Source organism: Buteo buteo, chromosome 15 (genome assembly GCF_964188355.1).
Source record: "Buteo buteo chromosome 15, bButBut1.hap1.1, whole genome shotgun sequence".
Classification (NCBI taxonomy): Eukaryota; Metazoa; Chordata; class Aves; order Accipitriformes; family Accipitridae; genus Buteo; species Buteo buteo.
The window spans coordinates 21,519,156-21,528,916 of NC_134185.1; the positions used below are offsets into that span (position 1 = coordinate 21,519,156).

At 48.2% G+C, this 9,761-nt stretch overlaps 1 long non-coding RNA gene across 1 annotated transcript; it reads left to right on the plus strand.

The window, feature by feature from the left end:
• Positions 1-5,970: 5,970 nt before the first annotated feature.
• LOC142039795 (uncharacterized) lies at positions 5,971-9,083 on the plus strand. Its single transcript, XR_012653062.1, has 3 exons — positions 5,971-6,388; positions 7,222-7,552; positions 8,612-9,083. It is a non-coding gene; the product is annotated as an uncharacterized LOC142039795 (long non-coding RNA).
• Positions 9,084-9,761: the final 678 nt, after the last annotated feature.

Genomic DNA, 9,761 nt, shown 5'->3' on the forward strand with positions numbered 1-9,761 from the left:
GTCAGGAGAAAAGTACCCCCCCCCCCAGCCGCCGTGGGCTTGGCTGGGTTTCAAACTGCCTCTGAAAATGCCTGGAGTACTTGAAACCACCCGTTCGGGATTTGGGATAAGAAAACCAGCAGCCTGACTCAGCAGAAAGTTATACCAAGGGCTCTGGCCAAGGCACAGGAGAGCGTGCTCAGAAACATGAGCCGTGTCGACAAAAAACACTTCTCCCACCCTGACGGGAAGCCACAGATGTATATGGGTTTTTGGAATCATTTTTCAAGAGCAAATGGTATTTTCAAGAAAGAGGAGCCTTTTTGTGCAGCAGGGAGGGGTTTCCCATGACTCGTGGCGGGGGGACGACCGCTGTGTCGTCCACGCAAAGCCCATGGGAGCGTTGCGCTGAAGTACTGCAGTATAAAGAGCAGCTCAGGGATATCCCTTGTTCAATAGAGCAAGAGCTATTCAGGCTTTGTCCTAACTAAAGATAGCCTGAAATATTACAAGATCCAGTCAGAAAATAGCCTTTGACCAGGATGAAGCGTGCGTTAGCCTTCCCAGAGCGAGAACGCGCTCGTCCTGCAGCAATTGCAGCTTCTTGGAAATGGAGCAGTGTCGCTTGATTTTTCTGAAGGCTCCTCCGACAGTTGCTCTGGCAGGGAAGGACCCGTGTCCTCCGCCTCGCTGGCATCGCCCCACTGGTATTTAGGACAAACGATGACAGCGTTTGGCCCGGCGAGGTGCCAGGTGGAAGGGCCTCAGCTTTGACCTGAATTTAAGCAGGGGCAGCAGCAGCGATGACGACCTGATCAAATCCTGCGCGAGTTTTGTGCTGAACCTACTTGGTGGTGTTGTGCAATGCCTTAGCTGTGACCTTCAGTTTACCCGGCCTTGGAATAGATCATTCTTATCTTTCAGAATACTTTCAAAATAAGTCCAAACATTTTAAACTTCTCCAAGTTGTCCCAGAAGACAAAAGGCTTTTCGAGCTGCTGCCGAGACTGGTGAGGCAACCGAGAGCTATTTTGGGAGCTCCCCACCGCATATGCTGAGTTGCGAGTTTGACCAGACCAGGGAAAACAGTATTTTACAGCTCTTGTTTGGCTACTGCTGCCAAGGAAGTTAGGGGTGCTTTCAAGAAGATTGAGATAAGCAAATCTGGGAGGCTACTTCTTTTTCTGGTGGAGTCATCGTGACGGGTATCTCCCCGTTCAAAAGGAGGCCTTCTTGGGTGAAGTGGAGCCCAAGCCAGATGGAGCAGATACAGCTCTTGCTGGTGCACAGATTCATCCCACTGCCAGTGACTTCAGCAGTGTCTCATCGCTTCTCTGTTTGTCCGACCCAGCCCACAGAGCTTTTTTCCCACTGGCTCTGCCTGTGGAATTTTTTCAAATGAAGGTACTTTTATCATGTAAACACAAAACATAGGAAATTCCATTAGAACAAAAAAAATTTAAGCTTTTTTTTTTTTTTTCATTTACTGCTGTTTAAATCTGTAGAAAACTTTGGAACTGTCTGACAAAATGCAGAAACTTTGGTTTGGATTTTTTATTTTTGCTTTTGGGTTTTCTTTTCATACTAATGACACCAGTAGTTTTGCATGTGCCACAACATTTACTTATTAGAACAAAGCGTCTCCTGCTTTTATTGTTTGATGCTTTGATGACATACCAAGGAACTGATTTAATCTAGAAAATGAGATAAAATGTCTTGATTCAGTAGGAACAATTGGCCTAAATGAGGGTAACTGTTGTAACATTATTTTATTGTTGCATTATGCCATGCAGGTTTAACGATACCTATATCCTATGAAAGACGTGGTGAAATGAGGGGAAAACAGCAGAAATGTACAACATCTCACAAAAATCTTCCCAAGACAAATGTGATCCTGATCAAGATCCCCTCCCCCTCAGTTTTCACTCTTTTTAGGTGATACCTTAAAACTTTGGTTCTGCTGAAATTCAAAGCACAGGGCGATTCCCAAGCGCTGCCTTGCCCCGGGGGTCAGCGACGCGGCGGTGCCGGCCGGCCGTGCACGCTGCCCTGCTCCGCGCGCCCCGGCGGGCGTTGAGGCTGCTGCCAGCACCCGTGGCGCGTGACACCACGTGGATGTCAGGTTTTCGGCTCTGTTTCACGCCCTGGGGGCCACTATAAGCCCTGTAAGAGCCCGCGGTGGGTGCAGCGAGGTGCCAAGGCAGGCAGATGGGGAGGACGTCAAGCACAGCAGATGCCAGCACCCTGCTCTGGTATTCACGTGTCGCGTGGGACCTCCCTGAGGCTTCATCTGCTGCATGGACAATGGATCCTTCTTCTGTTTGTAACCACCTTGGGAAAGGACGTCATTGGTTAGAAAGTGCTAATTAAGAAATACGGGTGTACTCTACCTCTCACCTCCAAAGCAAAAGATGGAGAAAACTGCCTTGACGCAGCCACCTCAGAGGTCCTTCGTGGGGAGCGGTGGAGGATGCTGCTCCTGACACCTTCCCCTCCAGGAGGGTGAGGTCGAGCTTTTCCAAGCCTCTGCTGTGAACGACAGGCCTGGTGCCTGGGCAGCCTTTCGTGCTGCATTTGTTGTTTCGGTAGAAAACTCATACTTCACCAGCACTTTATTTTAAATCTCTGTAGGCTCCTCTTAATGAAAGCGATCCAGGCTTGTACACCATTAACTAGTTCATGGATGAATGTCCTGGAGAAAAGTCAGTGCTTAGAAAGCAATTCATAAAAGACATAATATAAAAAAATCCCCACTTAGTCCTTTTACTCATTAAATGAAACCCATTGTTATTCACACTTCTCTTGAGAGTCATACTTGCAATATCAAACTGCGTATCAACCTCAGTGTGCATCTGTTAAGCAAAATTTATGGCGAGGCTCTCTCATTTATACAGAAGTTTTTGCTATGCACTGTCACTCAGCCTAGCAGACTCCTATGGAAAAGCCACAATTTAAGTCAAAACTCTACTGTGCCAGCACAGTTATAAAATTATAGTGGCTTTCAGAGCTAGGAGATATCAAAGTCTCTTCCTGGGGAAGGCAGCTACATTCAGGTGTCTGCTCTGAAGCTTCTGCTTCTAAGACTACAGCTGGAAGGAGAAGGTAGCACAGGGGAAGGTCAGGCGTGGAGGTACCGGGGGTCTTCACTTTGCAGTCGAGTTGTGTTTGCTCTGCAGTCCGGGTAAGGTGGGCTACCTTGTGGTCTCCAAAGGGTCAGTGCTAACTAACGTACCACAGAGTAGGAGCGGTTATGTGGGAAGTTACCCTGGAGTAATACAAATACAAAGCCTCTCTTCCCTTTCTCTATCTCATCTCATCCATAACTTGCACTTCAGGGTGAGCCGATTTCACTCTGCTTTTCACTAGAGGACATCAAGGTGACAAGTTGTCTGCAGAAATGCCCTGAATTGCTAGGTCTTGGGGGACTTGGCTGGGATTCTGTCACTACATTTCCAGCTCTTAAAGCTCCTGCCTGAATATCTTTGCTTTTCCACAATCTCTTCACCTTACCTCACCAAAGCTTTGTTCCCTTCTTGAGAAAGGGCCTTGGGGATGATGACATGATGTTGCTGTTAGCGGGAACTTCTCACAGTTTGGTTTTCCCACACAAATGCATGTGTGAGGAGTGGGGGGGTTGGCTCCCACCTTACCTATCTCATGGGCCATGCATCAGAATGGGCTTCTCTGTGTGTGCAGAGAAAATCTTAAGAGATGTGAGGGTACAGGAATGGCAAATAAGGTGGCACGTGAAAAGGGCCTAATAAAATCATAGAATCATAGACTCATTTATGTTGGAAAAGACCTTTAAGATCATTGAGTCCAACCGTCAACCATGGCCACTAAACCATGTCCTGAAGTGCCTTGTCTATGTGCTTTTTGAATACCTCCAGGGATGGTGACTCAACCACTTCCCTGGGCAGCCTGTTCCAATGCCTGACAAAATGCTACCCTTTGAATGATACGTTGCCATGGGGGCACCTGAACCACTTCAATCATTCTTTGATCCATGTCTGAAGTCACCAGTGTTTCCCATTGCTGTCAGCAATGGTCTTGCTAACTTTCGATCCCCAAGAGCCTTTCTTTGAAGAGAAGTCTTTAAGTCTTCTTTTTTTCCCCCCATTCTCTGACTTTTTACATTCTCTGTTTTTCTAAGGCCAGTTATTAAAATGTTTGTGGGATCAGTGATGTCAGTTGTGGATACACTTATTTTTAATGATGTTTTTATACAAGCGAGAAGCCCAGGTAACACAGTTACCTGGCAAGAGCTCATTGCCAGTACAACTCACTCCATTCCAGCTACACTGGCAAGAAGCACTCTTTTTTTTTTTTTTTTTCCTGCGTCAAGCTACGTCTGAGTCTGAAGACACAGTTCGCTGGTCTAGCTGCATCAGCCACCTTTTTCTATCATAGGCTAAACCTGGAACATTGCTTCATGCAGAATAGCAAGTTTGCAGCCAGTGTGAACTGGTGGCTGTATTCAAAGGTCTGCTGAGGGCAGGAGATGCAGAGCTGAGAGTAAGTACAAATGGTTTGTGGACCTCTTACCAGGTATGGCTGCTCAAAGGGACACAAGCAGACCACTTCAGAGCAAACCGCTACAGCCAAAGGAATGGGAAAAAAATGAATGCCTTGATCTTTTTAAAAGTGTCTCTCTTTGTTCGTGGTTTGCTGAGTCTTTCTGTGAGAAATGGATATTGTGAAGTAGCTTCATACAGCCTAGATGCAGCCTAGAACAACCATCTAGATAGAGTTGGCCACGGTGCCTGCCCTCTCGCAGTGCTGGCACTCGTGACCTGTAATACTTCCCTGGGCCATAATCTGCAAAATAAAATTGAAAACCTGTGATTTTCTCTCTCTTTCAGTGAGTCAAGAATCTGCTAGCTTCTCCTCTTGAGGGTTAACAGAATTTGAACGTTTTATGCTGATCACCTCATCCATAAGCTAACAAAAGGCTTATCTGTTTCTTTTCCAGTGTAATTGACAATCCTCTTTAGACGCATGTTCAGCATTTCAAGACTAACTTAAAGGTCAAATTTATCATACAGGAAGATTGGATGAGCTCATGGTTGAGGAAAGACCATCTAAAGGTGACTTGTCTAACATATCGGTACACACACACACGCACAAAGCCCCCACACATTTCTTTTTGGTCTAGCCTTGTCTCAGACATCACCTGTGTACCAAGAGTCTCAGGACAAAGCTGTACTAAAAATGTTACAGGTGGGCTGAACTTGGCACCTGGAATATAAGAGAATAATAAGGGTCTGAATGAAGGAGATGCATTCAGAAATGGACAGAGCAGAATTGCATTCTTCTGACCCTTCTTACCTGAAATCTCAATTACTCCAGACTGCTGAAGTACCCCGTTTGTCTTCAAGCAGTTTACTCCCAAATTTTATGTATCCAAGCATGGGTCTGTGCCGCACCAGAGAAAGTGTGCAGACCCCTACATCTCCCTGCGCACGTCTGTGTTCAGCACAAGCGCTGCAACAGCCGATAAGGGTACCTGAAACAAAGCCTGGGGACTCTCGTAGCCCGCACAGGGACCGTCATCAGCAAACGCTGGCCTGTAACACCGTGCACCCTGGGCACGTGCTAAGCCTTGCTCAGAGCACAGCTCCCAGAGAAAGTAGGTACTGCACGTGCTCGGCTTCTTTACACAAAATTAATGTACGAAACTCAGAGTATGATAAACTGTAGGCACAGGTGAAAGTGTGAACTGTGTAGGGGAGGTGGATAACTTCCCCAGTTAAAATCAGTATCTTCAGCAGCAGCTCCGCCACCCTATTTGGTAGGGGATGCAGACTCTCCTGTTGGGAAATGGTGATCAGCTAAAAGTCCCTTTCCCCTGGGGATTTCTCTGTTGCGTCCCACAGACTTTTTGGCCGAGTGTCAGTTTTCAGCCCCTCCACCCTCCTCCTCCAGAACCATGGGTGGTGGCCACAGAAGAGGAATTTGGAGCTAGAAGCTGGTTTTTCCACTGAGACGCTTCAACAACTGTCAGCTCTGGCATGCACATCTCCAAAGCAGGACCTCCACGCTATCTGCCCTCCCACCTGTCCCGTCCTCCTCCCGTGAGCCTAATCTCGTGCCCCACTTGTCCCCCTGGTCTCCGTGCCGCCTGCCGCGCCCAGCCTTGGCTGGATGCCCATGGCCGTGGAGCCCTGGAAACCCCAAATTTGGCAGCAGCCTCTGACTGCTGGTGCGTCAGCCAGCCCACCAGCTGGAGGGCACCTGCCCCGCACCCTCAGGAAGGTCCTCGTGCAGAACGAGGGGTGCCACCACGTGTCACCACGAGGAACTGGGAGGGAAGAGCAGCCGGATGAAATTCAGTAGACAAAGGTCTGAGGAAGGAGAGATGGGCTATGCGTACGCTAAGTGGGGCACAAGCAGCGGCATTGGAAAAAAGGTGCTGTGGGTAGTAATGAGCTCGGAACTGCCTGAGCTCCTGCCGTGGGGTTGTGGCACGGGGGCGGTCCTGGATGCTGGAGCCAGCGGGAGAAGAGCAACGAGACTGAGCAGAGTCAGCGAGAGTGGGGACCTATGGGAGAAGGCTGATTTTATTTGTTAGAACAGGTTGAGAGGGGACACAGACTGCCCTTTACATAGATTACTAAAAAAAACCCCTTCCTGCCCACTAAGGAGAGGACATAGCTGCGTTTCACCTGCAGCAAATGTAGGTTATGTTCTCCTAGCTATGAGGGTAATTAAGAGATTTCCTAGAAGTGTGGACTTTTCTTCATTAAGGGTGTGTTTGGCAGCAAAACATTTGCCTAGATTTTCCTTGGCCCTGCCTCAGAGCAGGAGGATGATCTCCTGAGGTCCCTTCTAACCTCATGCTCCTATGGCTTGCCTTAAAGAGTTAAAACAGCTTTAAAAACAAACCAAAAAGCACAGAGGCTTCTGCCCTTTCCTACCTGAGGCACATGTCTCTATGTACAGTAGGAAATTGTTAGCTTTTCTCCTGGTTTGAGTGTAACACGTATTGAGTAATGTTGTCCTGGTGTGTTGACGCATGAGCCAGGGTGTGCCCCGGACCCCAGAGAGGTATTGATGTAGCACAACCGCCTGCTAAAAGTCTGGTATTTGGTTTCCTTCTGCTCTCTAGCATCTTGCTTTGCCCCCCAGAGAAGCTGCATGTTGTCCTAATTCGCTCTCCAGGCACGTCTCGCTACAAACAGAAGTTGCTCTCTCCTGTTCCTGGTGAGACTCAAAGCTCTGAGAAGATGTCTTGCCCCGTAGGTTTCCTTTTCCTGATGAAAGCCAGTGCAGAAAGTGCTCCTCTTGGGACACCACATGCTCCAGCATCTGTCGACCCCTCTCGTGGCTGGGTGCCTGCAAATCTGAAGGACCAGAAGTATAAATGCAGGTGAAAAGGCAGATATTCCTGCAGCAGGTCAGGTTTGTTTCAGAGGTGGCCAGCTTCCCCCGCCGAGGGCACGTGTTGGCCGTTCCAGCAGGGAGGACGGGCTGGACCAGGAGAAGATGCAACCAGCAAAGCCCCACTGACCGTGAGCAGCAGGGCTGGCATGGGCAGAGACACAGGAGGCACGGCAGGGAGACGCAGCTTTGGGTGAGAACTTGCTTATCAGAAAACCCAGGCCCTGGAGAAAGACACAGCCCGAAGCCATTCGGGGTGTCCCCATCACTGCTGCCAGGCCACCAAGACTGGTGGCTGGCAGGGCGTCCCACTGGCTCGGGAGGAGCCGGCAACCGTGGGCAAAGCTGAGGCATTCGAGCCGGCGTGTGATGGGCTGTGCAGGAGGACGGCAGGGATGCTCATGGCAGGATCAGCCTCCTCTCCTGCCGGCAAAGAGGAGCGGCCGCTGCCTCCTTGCTTTGCCGTGGGGCCAGCAGTAACCCCCCCAACAGGGTCCTGGCATAGTCAGCCAGGAACTTGTACCAGACTTGGGCTCCCAGACAGAAAAAACGAACCACTGCGTGTTCAATGTTTACATTAGATGTTTATTTTACAGTTCATTTCACAATCCGTTTCTCTTCTCCCTTTGCTGCGAGTTGATTTATGGTGCTGCAGATCCTATCTGCCTGCCCTGCCCAGAGCACGGACTTGGAGAAAAACCTGTCAGGGGTCTCTCCTTGTCGTCGTTGCTGTTTTGTCTACAACTGCCCCTACCTATGAGTTCAACTAGAGCAGTTTCTTCCAAACAGCACTAAATGAGTTTCCTGCTCCCTTGTGCTTGTATTGGTGTTTTGAGGGGTGGGCAGCTCAGGGTCTCTGAAGAAAACAAGAGCAAACAAGCATGGTGCAAAGGGCTGCCCTGAGCTTCCCTCCGGCCGGCTTCTCCCCTGGCTGGACTGGTGGGGCGCTGAGGACTCCTGGCACGCTGTGGGACCGCAGACCCTGCGCCCCATCCACTGTGCCCCCCCGATGATGAGGCGCCGTACCTGGCTGCGGGGCAAGTCCCCGGGCTCTTGGGATGGCCAGTGACCACGGGAGGTGGCTAGTCCCTGCCCGCCCTGTGCCATAAGGGACTGTCAGGGGCTGCTGGGATTAACTGGGATTGCTTGCTCCATGGTACATTTAAATTTTGATTTTTATGCTGCTGTGTCTTAGCGGCTTTCAGGGAGGTGGTTTAGCTTCACTGGTTTGATCAAGGCCTTTCCTCCACAGTTGAATGTGCAAAAAAGATGCACTGCATTTTACTGAGAAAATAAGAGATCTGATCTGAAGATCTGGTGCGAAATCCCTGAGTAAAACTTGGCCTTCCTTGCTGGCTGCGTGCTTTGGAGAAGGAGAGGGATTCACCGCTTCCTCATACAGAGCCAGGTGCTCCCCATGAATAACTGGACCCAACCTAAAAGCAGAAGGAAGTGTATTTAAAAAAACAGAGGTGTGGTAATGACACTATCGTGCTTTATGTGCATTGTGTAATCCGTGATGTGTGTGTGGCTCCTGAAGAGCCTGCTCCCCAGTCACGGCTAAATCACACCTTGAAAACAACAATAAAATCCTAATAAGCTGACTGTCTAGAGACGTTTGTTCCTTTTCCCCAGGAAAATGATACTCACCACAAGCAAATGTGTATTTTTGTGGGCTGAATGCTCATGTGACAGACATGATGTCTTGTATATATCCAAGCCAAAGGTTTTGAACAAGTTTTCTTTACCAGTTTTCTTTATCACTGCTAATTGCCCCAATGATGACAATGTGAATAGATGGTAAGAAACAGAACAGTTTCGCATAAAGGGCACTGAGACCCTATGATTACCTAAATTAATAGCTAAATAAATGTCTCCCCACAAACTTGTTTAGCAATTTACACATTTCAAATTGCAGTTGTACCAAGTGGGAGGTTTAATGTTAAGAAATTGCTTTCATGTTTAACCTGATGCAAACTAGACCCTAAAAGAAGGAAATCGATTTGGCAAGATATGTGTTTGAGCTCTGACTCACTGGTCCAAATTAAGCCCATTCCTGCACTGGTAAAAGTTCTTAAAGGGAATATGAAAATACCTGCTTTTTCCTCCTTTCCTAGAAAAACCATATGTACTTTCATTTAACCGTGGAGTGATTCTTTCTTATCTGTAATAATTCTGCAGGCATTGCAGAATGATGTTGGAAATAGAGAAATGAAATGGTCAGGGAAGTATGAACTTCTTTGCTTTTGTGCACATGAGTATTAAATACTTAAAAGGAAGATCTGCTACATTTCACCATTTTATATAACACCTCCAAACAGTACATTAAAGAATAAGAATCCAACACTGTGAGTATAAAAATTGACCCTATATTAGCCAAAATTATATCTGATAAACCACAA